Raw genomic sequence first — 15,385 nt, 5'->3', positions numbered from 1 at the left:
TGACCTTCCTTATTTGGAATGGCTGATGAGATACTGAATCTATCTCTGGTAGGTCACTAAAATAGGGTAGCCAGTGCCAATTTGGATTAGAGAAATACGGTAACCACTTCTCCCCCTGCCCGGGTGTGTCTATCCCATGCAACAACTTTACAAATAGCTCTATTTAGGTAGTCCTGAACTAACAGTGGAGGGCTGCAGTGCTGGGTAGGTGACTCCCTCTGCCTGACCTTCCTGCATTAAAAGGGAAGGTCTAACATTGTCTTGGGCTGGTGACAAACATGGGATTGCAAACACACCAAGTTCAGGAATGTTCCATTCCTTCCCCATAACTGTGAGCCCCATGGAACTGGGGAGCCTGAGTCTATGGAAGATAATTATTCACCTGCAGTTCTCAATCAGACCTTCCTGGTAAATTTGGAAAAGTTAGGGGTAGAGAGGCAGGTCTGATGCATACACATGGGTACAGTTAAAGGCGCCTGAATAGGGCTACTGTGTTCCGTGGTTAAAAGTTTTTCATTGGAAGGATGGGCTTCTTAGGGTTGCAGTTGCCTTGAAGACTGAGAGCTTGTAGAATCCTTTAAGATTACTTTTTTTCCCCAATCTGATGCTCTTTGAACTTGTTGGCCTGCAGCTCCCATCATCCACAACCAGTATAACCATTACCAACTGGGGATGATGGAAATTGTAGACCAACACATGTAGAAGATTTTAGATTGGGTAGTCTGAATTAAGGTTTTTATTCACTGGTGATTAACTCTTGTAATAATATATAAGGTCTTCCTGTACTTTATAATCCTATGGAAAGAGAAAGGAAGCGTGGTGGCAGCTCTGACTGCAACCGAAGCAGATGGCTGCTCTGGCAGATGCCAAAGAACCCAAATACTTGGCTGGTGCATTTGTCTCCTGTTCCTAGCACAATCCTCAGCCTGCAAATACTTGCCCCAGGTCACCATGTTTGTGTTAGTCTTGTCTCATGAAGTGGGTCATTCTGCATGGGTGGGCTTGTTCACAGACACCCTGCTGCGAGGAGACAGGGCAGTGGGTATTGTTGACCTTCAGCTTGTCTTTTAAGTGATGCTTAGATTCTTTTTGTCCTTAGAAAAGCAGTTTAGAGGCCAGTGTTTGGGTGGCTGTGCCAACAGAGAGGGTCCTTAGTGCCCTTTCCAGTAAATCCCTATGCTTCCCATTTCTTCCAGTCCTGTATCAGTGGAGGATTGTTTTTGTTTCTTGCACAAATTCTTTTCAAGCTCTGCTGTGGGAGGCTGTGTCTTCCCCAATATCCTTGTGCATTGCTAAATTGACAAAATGGGGGTGGGGAAGTTATTTATACTGGTGTTGCCATAAATCTGCTTCTCCCACACCATGTCCTTTTCCACCAGCATTTCTGAGCCATGCAACTATTCCAACTTTGTCCCTTGCATTTTTCTGTGCATTTATAGAGACACCCTGCTGGTACAATATGGCAACTAATACTGTTTTCTTGGTATAAGAGAACTTTGCCAAGATTCTGCTGGCTTACAAATTCCTTTAAAAAGGAAGGACGTGCTCTATTTATTTATTTTTACTTTAGACAACCACAGAGCATGTTTAATAGGAAACACTCCCAACAAGAAACATTCCAAAACTCTTCTTTTGGGCAAATTATTCAATTTGCATCAAAAAGGAGTGGTCTAGAAACCTGTGGTGAAGTAAAACATTCTAGAATATTGGATACAAGCTAGATTTTAAGTCATAAGCATGGCTATCATTAGAATTTTGCACAAACATAAGACTGCACATGCCTGTTACAGCATGTAATTTATTCTTAAATGGGGATGAAACTAAACACGTTTAAAGCTGTGATTGACTCAATACAAAAAAGTCTAGAGAAAATGTTGCACAACCTCTTTTATTGTTTGAAACAGTTCAGTGCTGCATTCAGGAAATGGTTTTCTCTGTATCTGGCTTTGCACTTTTCACCCTGTAAGGGAAATCTTACCTTGACCTTGAAAAGTTCAAGACCTAGAGAGTTACATACTATGGTTTCCACTTTGGGTTATACCACCCACACTGAGGCTGGAGTTAGTCCACAGATCAGTACAATCACTCTCAGGCTTACAGGTATCCGGCACACTGAATATGTATGCCTAATATTTAAAAGCAAAAAATTATGTCAGGAAGCACCATTCATTCAAGTAAAGTCAGGGCCAACATCAAACGCCGGTATGGTTGGGCACTTGTCCAGGACCCACAGGTCAGCAGGGGCCCACTGACAACAGCTCCCCGGATTTGCTTGTCTCCTCACTCTTGCAATGTGCTTATTCATCTGCCTCTCATTCTGGTCCTGGCAATGGAGATGGTGAGAAGGCAGAGCAGTAGACGCCATTGCCTAGTTGCTCACCAGCTATTTGCCTGTCAAGCAAGCTCATCGCAGCAACAGTGAGTCAGAGGATGAGAAAGAGCAGCAGCTGTGCAACCACGGCAGCATGCGATAGAATCTCCAAAGGACAGGTCTGCTTGCCCAGGGGCTGTCAAAAACATGAGCAAAGCGTTGATACAAGAGGAGCCTTGCCCAGCCTAGCCCCCCCCCCCCCGTCCCGCCATGTCCCAGTCTCCTGTCTACAAGCCCCCGACTCCTGGAGGAGTTTAACAGAAGAATTACATAATATGTAGGTGTTTGCAGTCCAAAATGCCAGGAGGGTGTCAGGTTGGTGCGGTCTGGATAAGAACATTAAAAAGGCCCCGGTGAATTAGACCAAAGGCTTGTTTTTATTAGCAAAGCGTCTATAAAGGTGGCCAACCAAATGTCCGAGAGAAGGTACCTTGAAAAGGCATTTCTTTTTTCACTTGGTTCTCCAGCAACTGGTACCTATAGGCAAGCAACTGCCGATTCAAAAAACAGCACATAGTTATCATGGCTATTAGCCTTTGATAGCCTTGTCTTCCGTAAGACAGAGGTTGCTGTAACAGTATCTAATTATTTCAAATATGTTTTTCAAATATTATCCTGGTGCCCAAGCTTTATTCGATCCATCGGTGGTTTTGACAATTGGGTACTGTGAAAGAAAGAATACATCAGCACAGGTGTGGAGAAGCACATCGTTTTAATGGTTTTAACGGGCTGTTCCAGTGAAGGTTTGTGACAGACATGAGGCTGTAAACCTTTGTTTCGTTAGGCAAAAAAAAAGTACTACTATACCCAGCATTCCCTGGCTGGTAGTTGTAATTTTTTCTGTGTAGGCATGCATGGACTTGTCCTCTAAATGAGCATTTTAAAAAAGCTGCATTGAGCTGGTGTTCTTCCAGATGAGGCTTTTATGAAGCCTCTAACATGGAATTTTACAGGGGGTTCTGATGATGTGGTCTTTCTTGTGTAAATCTCCCCTTGCATGTTTTTCTATTGCTTCTTCCATCTTTTTTCTTTGCTTTCAACAAAAATATCCATTAAGATAAGATGAAGTCAGTACAGAATGACAGAGTTAAAAACTGTCCATCTGGAAGCACCCCAGACTAAAAGTATTTACCCTACAGTCACCCAGAAAGAATGAAAAATAAATACCAAGAGAAGCAAAAGCAGCAGTGACAGAAACAGTGTGTGAAAACCTTGCTGCTCAAAACATTAAAGCAAACAATGATCATGCAAGTTATTGCTGCAACATTTTATCAGATTAATTGATTACAAACATCTAAAGTAAACAGGTACGTTTGATCAGCTGAATCATACATGTTCATATTATTCAAAATGATTTTTAAAGTGTCATCTAAAAGAGATATTCCCTCTGAACCGAAGAAGAGTGCTGTTGTTTTTTCATACTAAATGTCTTTTTAGTCTGGAAAGCACCCTATGGAATTCCCATAGTCGCCAGCCAGATGTCTCTGGAAGGCCACAAAGAGGTCCTAAAAGGAAAGCCTTCCCCTAATGTTTCCCTTAGCAACTGGCATTTATGGCACAGTGTTTCTTCACTGTGTCTTAGTAGTCACATGTCTTCTTATGGATTACTAATGGACTAAAAACCAGAAAGAAAAGGGTTGGGATGAATGGACTGTTCTTGCAGCAGAGAGAAGTAAGGAGTGGGGGCCCCAGGGATCCATATCAGGACTGGTCTATTTGATTTATTCATAAGGGATGTCAAATCCAGGCTGAGCAGTGAGATAGCCATGTCTGAGGATAATGTGACATTATCAGTACGGTGCACTTAAAGTCGATGACCCCACATGCTAAAATAGGGCTGGATCAGTGCTGGGGGTGGGGGGGGGGCATATTGTTCTCTTTGGGAACCCACCAGGCGTGCATGCCATTCACCACCAAAATTGCCACCCCCACTGAAAAACAGCTGCAGAATTTGTTGCTGCTGCTGCTGCAGCAGCTAAAGCCCCTCCCCCCCTTTTGCACAAGCCTTGTTCGCAACCCAATCCAAACACCATTCTGCTTGCAAGACAGCATCTGCTTCTTAAGTGACTTGCTCACTTGCAAAAGGGCTGGGGGAGTGAGGCTGCAAGTGGCCCATTCAGTGGGGGTGGCAGAGTGGGGGGGCAGGTGTCAGAATCAGCCATGGGGGAGTGAATGTGGTACACAACCCATGTGTGGTTTATCCCAGCTGTGAAGGGACTGGATAGGACTGCTTTCACAGCAACTAACCATTGCTGTTCTACTCTAAGCTGCAAGTGGATTGCAAACCTCTGGAATCCAAAGACATTCTGTAGCCAAGCCCAAGAGCCTGCAGTGAGGAGTCGGAGCTTTTACCGGTTTGGGCTGATGCACCAGCTACACCCATTCTCAAAGAGGGAAAGCTTAGCCACAGTGACACATTGATAACCTCCCACCCAAAGTACGGTAATGTGTCCTATGCATGGCTGCCCGTCTAGTGGTTGCAGCCAGAACAGAACGCAGTGGTGAGGCTGTTGTGCAGCTGCTACCATTGTTGAAGGGAGTTCTCCAGTTCCAGGATTTGGTATGAATCTATAAGGCCCTGAACAATTTGGGACCAGGATATCTAAGAGAAAGCCTCTTCCCATGTAGATCTGCCCAGCTGTTACAATCATCATCACAGGCCGAGAGCCAGAGGGGTGAAGTGGTGGGAGTGTTGGACTGAGGACGTGAGAGATCTGGGTTCGAGTCCGCCCTTGGCCATAAACCTGGAACACTTTGGGCCAGTCTTGGCCTCCCAGGCTAACCTACCTCACAGGATTGTTGCTGTGAGGATAAAAATAGAGTGGCAGAGAACTATGTAAGGCAGCCTGGGTTCCTTGTAAAAGGAGAAAAGGTGGGATATAATTGCAATGAAATAATAAAAATAACAAGCAGGAATTTTTTTTTTTATGATGGAGGCCACTCTCAGACACAGGCCAACCTTGTTATATTTTAGGCATATGTGACCGACTCAATTTACCTTGGCATCTGCTGATTTTTAATACCTGTCCTAGCATGGCTTTTTATTTATATTTGTACCATAGTGTCATGATTGTAAATCCCTGAATATCTTGAACATGGCAGGTGGTATAAAATATTTTAAAATAAGATAGTTTAGTCACTAGGTGTCAATGGACTTAGGTGTATCTAAGGAACAAAAGGTAGTCTGATGACATTGCTTGTCTTCCTAATCAAGGTGTTCTTTAAGCCTTTCATGCCAAGGTGTCTGTTTTAAACTGACATGTTTCCTAAAATAAAAATGGTTCGATTCCCTGTACCAGAAGCCTTCAGCTTTTATAACCCAGAAGCATGGACTGAACGAAGGAAAGATTTTCTCACTTTTACATAGCCACAAAATTCCGCAAAGAGGAAAGTGCATAGGGTGGTACCTGGTGCCTGCTGGGGCTGCTAGGTGGAAGTCAGGGCAGCAAATGGGTACAGCAGATGGTGCCAACTAGAGCATGAGTTCAAAGCAGAGTGCTGGTGGGTAGTCCCTGACCTACAGAAAAATTCTCAAGCATTTGAATCCACCCTTCTTTGCTAAATTTTGCTAAATTGCTAAATTGCAAAGAATTCTCAAGCATTTGAATTGCACCCTTCTTTGCAATTTTATATTGTTAATTTGTTGTATATTTTGAATGTATTATATTTAATTTTATGTTGTGAGCCGCCCCGAGGCTTCGGCGAATGGGGCGGCATAGAAATGTTTTAAATAAATAAATAAACCAGTAAGCTACTGCAAATATGAGTAAAAGTGAGACAAGCAAAGCAATGTAAAGTTAGCATCATGAGTTCAAAGTGTTGGGGGTGTCTCTACACTGAACTACATTAAAACACTCTTTTGAGCATACATCATTAGAAAGTCATTGTACAGAAAAATGAAATTGAAGAGCAGGATGTGAAGATCATGAGTCCAAACAGGTCTCCCTTTACCCAGACGTCTGCACAGCAATACAAAAGCACTACACTGAAAACACATTTTTCTGGCCCACAGTGCGAAAAAAACCCCATTGCACAAAAAAGGGAGACTGAGGGGGAAATTCGGTGGGAACTTGGTTCTGATTCTCTCTCTCTCTTCCACATTAGAAGAAGAGAACAAGAAAGAGACAGTTTTTCCTCTCTTGTGATCCTCCACAGAGGCATGCGGCAAAACCCACGGCAGCACTGAATGCATGCGGCTACTGTCCATGATACATCCATAGACAACAGCCACAGATAATGGAGGGTTTGGCAGCCCACGTTTGTTTTAGATGCCCTTCCTGTTGGCCTGTCCATCTGCCTGAGGAAGCAGTGAGAGGTGGACTGGGAAGTAGAGATCTGAGCCCGAGAGAGCTGTCTGCTGCTGGGCAGTGAGCCAAAGGGCTGGTCCTCGGGAGTAGGACAAAGGGGTGGGGAACTGGGTGGGGGGCTCTCAGTTCCCTCACAGTGAAAGCCCATCCCTGCAGCATGTTCACTCCTTTATGCTACAGCAAAAGAATACAGCAATATTTATAATTCTTTCATCTTTTTCTGCATATGGTCACAAGCACAACTATGACATTGTTTTGGATGTCTTTTTTATTCCCAGGAGTAATTAGGTTCTGAGAAGGCCGCAAAGAACTCAGGTACCTGAGCAACTGGCCTTCTTTGGGTTTTCTGGCAGGAAAAAGGAGCATCTAGATCATATTCTGTTGAATGACTATGAAATGCTTAGCAGAAACTAACACAATTTTTTCCCTGAGAAGATACAACTGAGAAATGTATAAGAAGTACCTGAAACCCCAATTTAATATACCAAGACTCTGCCAGGTCTGTCCTGAAAAAATGGACATTACTGTTGCTAATCCAATCGTCACTCTCTCTCCAACTGGGTCATCTGAGAGCTTTTGAAAATTTGCTATGGGGAATTCCACTCTGAGATACCTGAGACGAGATAAAGAAGGGAATATGAGCTGGTGGGGAACTCAGGGATATGAGCGGGGGGTGACTTGGTCTGTGCTCTTCCCAGGGCTGACCGTGTGACTTTGTACGCTGTGAGTCACTCTCATCTGGTACCACACGCTTCCCAGCCCCAGCTGAGTGGTTTCACGTGCCCTGTAGGGATGACATGCACTGCATGGAGCTACAGATTTGGGCTGAAAGAGAGCACACAGACAGGCAAAATAAATTGGATGATAAGAAACAACATCAGTAGGCTTAGGCATCGCTGTGCTTTGAATAGGAACTGCTTTAGATCAAAGAACTGGAGTGGGTGAGAGGATTTTATGGCTGGCTGGTGGTGGTTTCCCAGGAAGCATCTGGTTAGCTACAGTTGAAAATAGGTTATTGGAAGAAAAAAGGTTTCCCCAACCTGGTGCCCTCCAGATGCTTTGGATTACAACTCCCAGCAGTCCCAAATAGTAAACATGCAGGCTGGTGCTGACAGAAGCTCACATACAAAATGTCTGGAGGTTGGAGAATCCTGGAATGGAGATGTGCCCGGGTCCTATTTACCAGGGCTCTTGCATTCTTACATGTAGAGAGTCTCATGTTATATCTATGGTTACAAACACTGTGCAAACGCTGTTGCTGGGATCCAGGTGCAAGCAGCACAGACACGGGCAGAACTACAGAAACAAACTGGCATTGTGTGCAGTTCCCACATGACCCATGTTCTATCCAACAGGTGGGGCTGCCTGAGAAACATGGGTTACTAGTGAGAGCACAGTCCTCTGCTAGAGCATACAGCAAGACTGACAACGCCTGTCTAGCTAGTTCGTGCCATTGAGTAGGAGGACCTGAATACAGTCCCCTCTGGAGCATCCAGTGTATCTAGCCTTAGTAGTTGCCAAATGAAACACTTCTTGCAATTTGGATTGTTATTCATTTAAGCTATGGATGCTTAACTCTCTTCTTCTGCCTTGCAATAAATGCCATTTTATGACTGTGTTGAAAAACTTTTGGACTTCATTTTATGAGGGTTTTGAATGGTTTATGCAAAACAATATAAATAGTAAAAATGGTTGTAGTTTCATCTTCTCTGACATACTGGGCATGTCTTCTCTACACAGCAGCAATCCATTGTGGTTAATCACGCTCCTCTCTCTGGCAGCTGTGATTGCAAGCCAGGGTTGGCTTATAACAGCTCTGACAGTGTCCCCGATTGCCAAACTGCTCTCACCATTGGTAGGATGAGGGAGCCTCCCACCTCTTGCCTGCGGTCTCCTTCCCAAGCCTGGGGCAGGGTAGAGGAGCAGAGAGGTCACTCTTGCCTCCTGCTTGAGTGTAGCTCTCTAACGCAGGATGGGGGAGACAGGAGGACACGGGGTGGCAATTCTCCCAGCGTCTCCCAATTACTGCTTGAGCGGTCCGCTCTCAAAGAGGAGGCAAGAGTGCCTGACTCACCTGGGGCCAAAGAGAGTGGGAATGTCCACCTCCTTCTCAGGAGAAAACCCCTTGAGCTGCAGGCAGGGACGACTTCTCTCTGAGCCATGCCCCAAGGATGATGCAGTGGAGTGGAGATCAGAGAGGCAGACCTCTGAAAGCTGCCTCTACAGGTTCCTTGGGCATTTTATGGGTCGCTATCACTGTCACTGTCAGCCATACTCTCTAGCAAGCCACTTTGCAAGAGTGCAGTGGCCACTCACAGTAAGTGCCTTGTTTGTTGTGGATTGTTGCAAACCACAAGAATGGCTAACAGTTGTTACACATGACTGAGTTCACATGACACAACAAGCAATCATTGGCTGTTAGCATTTGTTGCTTGTTGTGTTGTATAAACCCAGTCATAGTGTCTCTGTTTTGTGTGTGGCCAGGAATTTTGTGTGTGTGTGTGTTGATTTAAATCAGTTGTTTAAGAGAAATTAAGTAAGTAAAAGATTCTTTTCTCAATATTTGCAGCTTTCTTTGCTTCAGATGTTCATGCCTGTAGATGCCTATAGCAGGTGTGGTCAAATGAAGGCTTAGTAGGTCCCTATTTGCCTATTTGCCTATTTGCCTCTGGCATGGAGCAGGGATGGGATGGGATGGGATGTGTCTGATCAGATTAGGTGTGGGATTGAGGTTGAGACTGATGTGCAGAATTGGGCTGCTTCCTCCACGAGCCCTGCTGGAGCTGAAAGGACCACACAACAGCTGCACTCCAGGGGAGCATCAGGTCTTCATTGAAGCAACTGGCACAGCAGCTGGCAACAAGATTTCTACTGCTGGGCAGTGTCTTGCACCCGAGCACCCATGGTGGCAGTGCACGGCCACTCCGTTTCCTCCAATAGTCAGAGTTAAAAAGGAAACAGAAAGACCCCACTCCAAATGGATTTTAGTTGTTTAGGCTTAATACCATCGTGGTGTCCTAACAGAAGTTTACTCAGCAGTAAGCCCTACTGTAAGACTCAGTGGGTCTGTCCCTGGCGTGCTTTGCCCAATTAAGCACAACAGCAGTGGGAGAAAAAAACCCCCAGTATTTTAATTCTTGAGAATAAAATTCAATCACAGCAGAATAGCAATCAACCCAGAAAACATGATGGAGCCCCTTTTATACTTGGCTGACCAGGTAGGGACACCAGCTGCTTACTGAGTTGTAACTCCTGCTGTAAGCACTGATGGGCACATTTGAATTCAGGTGGCTTTTGCACTTCCTGGGAGGCTGGGCTGCCTGGGGGTTGTGCCGGGAGCTTGGAAGGGGATTCCTCTAAATTTCTGACCGCCTGGGGACTCCAGTTACACCGATAACACTTGAGAAACTGACTAGCTTGCCTGGGCTTAATGCTGGGCAGCCAGGTATGTCCTACACTACTCTGTTCAACAGAGCTTACTCCTAGGTAAGTGTGTGTAAGGTTGTATTATTAAGGTTGTATACATGTTTATTGATTGGTCGAGTGATTTTGCCAAGATTTTTCAACAACTCACAGCCAAGATAGAAACTCACAAGGCCTCTACTAACAGTAACTAGTCTGGTAATTGTAGCAATGTCTGTTTGCTCATAATAAATAAATGAATACTTGTTCATGTCTTATGGCTCTTGAACATCTAACATTTACCATAAACGGCTCAGCCCTGGTAATAGGAACCTATATCAATAGTGCCCTCTGCTGGAAAATGCTGTGATAAGTAAACAACATCCTTTGCTGCACTTTTTGTGGGTCAAACTACATGACAGAGGTGGCTGTGCATTTGGTTTTGATGTGCCCCCATACGAAAATAAAATAAGGATGTTTGAGTGTATAAGATGAAGGGGCTGATGGGCATGGAGCCATCCCCAGTCACCATGCCTCCTCTCAAGCCACCCTTCAAGTATTTCCCCCTTGTCCCCAGTGCATGTTCAGTATCAGATCCAGAAGTTCAGAAAAAAGCCTTCAGCAACGAACTGCACAATCCAGGGTCCCTGTCCTCGATGCCTGTGAGCCTCTGAACCTGGAGGATTTTGGGCATCTAATGGCTGGAGTGAAAGGCAGCAGTGGCAATCTGCCACAGCCATGCCTTACTCCAAGCATTTTATCTTGATGACTGTTTTGACTGCTATCTAGTTAAAGCCGCTGGCAGAGGAAGGGAAAGAGGTTGGGGGACCAGCTGGTTTCAGCATATCTAACAGCCCCAGCTTCTTTCCTCCCCATGAGTGCACACACACACAAGTGCCTTGGCACACGTTTGCACTCTCGGAGAGGAAGCTAGACTGGCTCTTTCCACACTGGTTGCAAGAGAGGCGAGGCAGGGCAGGGGCTTGGCCTTTGCAGTCCCAGCACGGAGGTGGCACTGATCATGGTGCTGGGACTCCAGAGCACCCCATGTCCCCCCACCCCCCAAAAAACCACATCTCCTTTCTCCATTCTCAGGAGAAATAAATCCAGGGGCAAGGAGTACAACAACCCTCTCTCACATATTCCTTTAACGGTTACAGGCACTTCGTCACCCCTGCATTGCATTGCATTGCATTGCATTGCATTGCACTGCACATGGATAGGAGAGTTAGATGAAGGAAGGCCTTGTGGTCACATCTTGTTTGGCTACCTGATACATCTTTTTTCAGTGAGTCACTGGGAGACCTTTGGAACAGATTCTTACCTTAGATTACTCCCATACACCCTTTATGAATCAGTATTATTAACTGGGTGTAACTGTTCAGAAAGAGAAATCTAGCAATATTTTTGGTGAGTCAGAAGCTCACCATTGGTTAAATGGTTATAGGCAACTTCAGCTCCACCCTAAATAAGAGTCTTAAACCACCCAGTAGATCGTTGTTAGCAATGTGCATAAACTTTCAGTAAGAACCACAGTAATCCAAACTCAGTTATTTGAACGTTGCAGGCATGACGTTGTTCCACTTCAGACTGCAGCTCAGAGCTCACAGATTGAGTTGTTTCTTTACATACTAAGAAAGCCCTACCAGTAGGGAAAGCGAGGCTAAAACTCATTTCTTTGGCATGCTTCCTTTCCACATGCAGGGATGTATTTTTGTTTGCTTTAACATGGAAGCTGTTTCTCACTTAGAGTTTGAAGTGGTACAGTCTAAGAAGGCTGTATAATATTATTTCAATATGTAAATTGCCTCTGAATATTTACAAGCCAGTCTTGTAAATAAGCTCTCAGAAGGTACAAGCCTGGTGAAGACCCCAGAGAGGGAAAGAGAGCTGTACCTTTATGCTGGGTGTGCAAGACGGCTTCTTTCTCTTGTAGTCCAACCAGTTTCTGTGCTGGGTGCAGAGGGAGGCCAGGGTTTTTTATGCTTCCTCTACCAGCCCACTTCCTCATCTGCAGAGAATCCCATGCACTTGCCTGGATCCAAATCTTGGCTGCCTATTTTCAGGCTAGTACTTAAATACAAGTCTAGAACAAACCCAAAAGGGTGCAATCCTATGCTAACTGGATACTGTAGGACTTTTTTTTCTGTAGGAACATAAATAGGACTGCACCCTAATTTTTTGGAAAACACCTCTTTGTTCCAATGTTTGTTAGCCAAAAGAACTTTCCACCTGCATTAAACGTATTTCTAAAATTACCAATATTGCTTGTTGGTTTTAGTCCTTTTTGGTTTTGTTTTGCTGTTACAGATGTTTTTAGGTTAATATGATTATTAAGTTAAATATGATATGATTTATGATTTTTACTGTTAGCTGGCTTGAGAATGATTTTATTACAGGAAGCTGGAGTATAAATGTCAAAATACAAATATTGGACTATTATAAAATTAATTACTTAATAGTGTAAAAGCAATATATATTTGACAAATTGAGGTTTACCCCTCAGTGTAACAAACTGCATTTGCACATCTACTCACTTACACAGATATTCTAGATACTGTGTTATATAATAGCCTTATGCTTAGGATCTGGTGACAACTTAATTTTCAGTTGCAGTCCTATACATTTTAACCTCAGGATAGAACTTCATGGAGCTTCCTTCTTAGTATACAAGCACAGGATTCCTTCCTTTTTGGTACTGCAAAGTAAAGAATTACAGCAATTAGTTCTCCTATCCAGTTACTGATTTTCACTACCCCAGGTCCATATTGCTAAGAAAAGGAAGCAATGTCAACATATGTTAACCACTAGAGGGTAGAACATACAAATGTATGGAATTCTGGGACACAATTCAGTTGTCATTGTAGGAGGTGTGACTTAGTACAATTGTTTGGGCAAGCAGCAGGTTAGATAACTGGGAAGAATATTTGTTTAGCATTGCACCTGTAAGTGAGCACTGGGAAAAGTGGAGCAGAGACAAAGTCAAATGCCTTTCAGGTCATTCAGTTGATTTTGTACTTGATGTGAATTGTTTGCTTATAAAATGTGATAGAATGTATGGCAACCTGAAAGGGAAGGGTTTATGGTGAAGAAATCCTGAAGAGCTATAAATCACTTTTTGAACTAACAAACGTCAAAAGCATGTCATTAACTGAGAGTATTAAGCAAAATGACATTTTACTATTTTTTAAAATTAAGTTTGTCAGATTACAACCCAGAAATTCCACAGCATTGCCACATCAGAGAATAATGCAGTACTGTCTGATTTTTCTGCTGTACTATCGTCTTCCTCCATCTACTGTGGGGCCTTCCAGGTGGACACTGGAGGAAACATGCCAAGAGAGATTGCATCAGTATGCATATGCCTTCAGTGCTGTTAAAGAACTAGAGGGCTAAATTTTTTGACAACGTATAGTTGCATTTATTATTAAAAGTTAAATAACAGGATGGCCTATGATTTTGTGCTTGCAAGCACAGATGCTATTATTTATGGAAGTTCCTACACAGAATTTGCTCAGAGAGTCCTACTAATACATGGAATCAATGTGGAACCTGATATGAAGGAGTATTTTAGCAATACCTGAACTACAGTGATCCAGGTCCTGGTAACCTCCCAGTTTGATTCCTGCAATGTACTGTACAAGATGGTACAATACTACTCTCAGCTTGCTCTGGAAGATGGTCCAAAAACTTCAGGTAGTACATAACACGGCAGCGGCGGTTCTGACTCAGCATTATTCATTTTATTTATTTATTTAAAACTTTTGTATGCCGTCACCACATGCCTTTGCATCTCAGGACGGTTCACAATATATGCAATTGAAAACAATAAAATAATCTTTATAAATAACAAATTCAATAAAAGATTATATAAAACCAAAAAATCTAAAGCAAAAAGAGCGACTGTTAACGATAAAATATTAGTTTTTTAAAAAGCGATTAAATAAAAAGGGTTTAGCCTGGCGCCGAAAAGAATATAAACTCAGCACCAGGTGCACCTCTCCAGGGAGCGCATTCCATAATCTGGGCTCATAATCATTATGAGCATATGAGAGTAGTATTGTACCATCTTTGCTGGCTCTCTGTGTGCTTCCACGCCCAATTCAAAACACTGGTGTTAACCTATCAAGCCCTCCATGAACTAAGGCCATAGTAACTAAAGGCCTGCTTCTTCCCCCATGCCTAGAGGGCATCATCTGAGACCCTGACACAGGTCCTCACATAGACTTCTCTCTGGTGCTCAGGAAAGAACCTCCCAGGAAGGTTTAGCACCAGTCCAAACCCTTTTATTCTCTCAAGCCTTTTACAGGATTTTTAACTGCCATTTGCTTTATTTTAAGATGCTTAAAAAGCATGATTTTATGTTTTAAAAGATACAAGCATATCTTTTAATTATATGTTTTAAAACATGTGTTTTAAAGGCATTTTTATCCATGTTTTCACTGCTTGGTAATGTATCGCTTTTCCATTTTTCTGAATTAGTGCTGCTCCTTTAAAAAACAATTATTTAATGACTTTTATCACTGGCTTTATTGTACTTGACTTTATTATGTCTTTTACTGTGAAAACTTTGGCTGTAGGGTGACTTGTAAATTGAATGAACAAATGATTGAATATGTAAGTGAAGCAGGGATGTTCCTTTTGACCCTAAATGCAATCTTGCAACTGTGCTTCCACATAGTGGATTGAATCCGATGTCAGGCTAGCAGAAGTCCATAAAGGCAAGGGAATTTCTCTCCCTCTGTTCCCTTCAGCAGACTTTATGCCATCCAAATATCTACTCTAGAGAGTTTCCCTGTGCTGTGGAACAGTGGTTTTCAACCACTGGTCCGTAGATGAGCACCAGTCCACAGATTTCCTGCCAGTCCATGGGGGGCTGCATCCTGCTTGCCCCAGACTGGCTCAGGGCTGGTTATGCCCCACTATCTCTTCCTCAGTTGGCATTGTGTTTGTGGGTGCTCCAGTGCTGCTGGGGGTGGAGGGAGATGGCTCAGTGGGAGCCAGCTGGGAGCCATGCTGCACCGATTTTGGAATTTCGCTCTTTTGTTGACATTTTTTGTCACTCAGTTTCTGGTTGTTTTGGAGAATTTTCTTTTCCTTTCCTTTCCTTTTCTGGTATTCTGGTTTTTGGAAACTAATACACAGAATAATGTATTATGCGTATGGTGCTTTCTGTTTCTGCCTCAGTGGTCCCTGAGGTGGTTTTTCTGTTTCTGCCGGTCCCCAGTTGTGGAAAGGTTGAAAATCACAGCTCTGGAACACATTCGGAGGGCACACAGAGAACTGCAAGGAGACGGAGACCCAT

The sequence above is a fragment of the Varanus komodoensis genome, unplaced genomic scaffold (genome assembly GCF_004798865.1).
Source record: "Varanus komodoensis strain SLA01 unplaced genomic scaffold, ASM479886v1 scaffold1, whole genome shotgun sequence".
Lineage (NCBI taxonomy): Eukaryota > Metazoa > Chordata > Lepidosauria > Squamata > Varanidae > Varanus > Varanus komodoensis.
Note: the sequence above shows the minus strand (reverse complement) of the source record.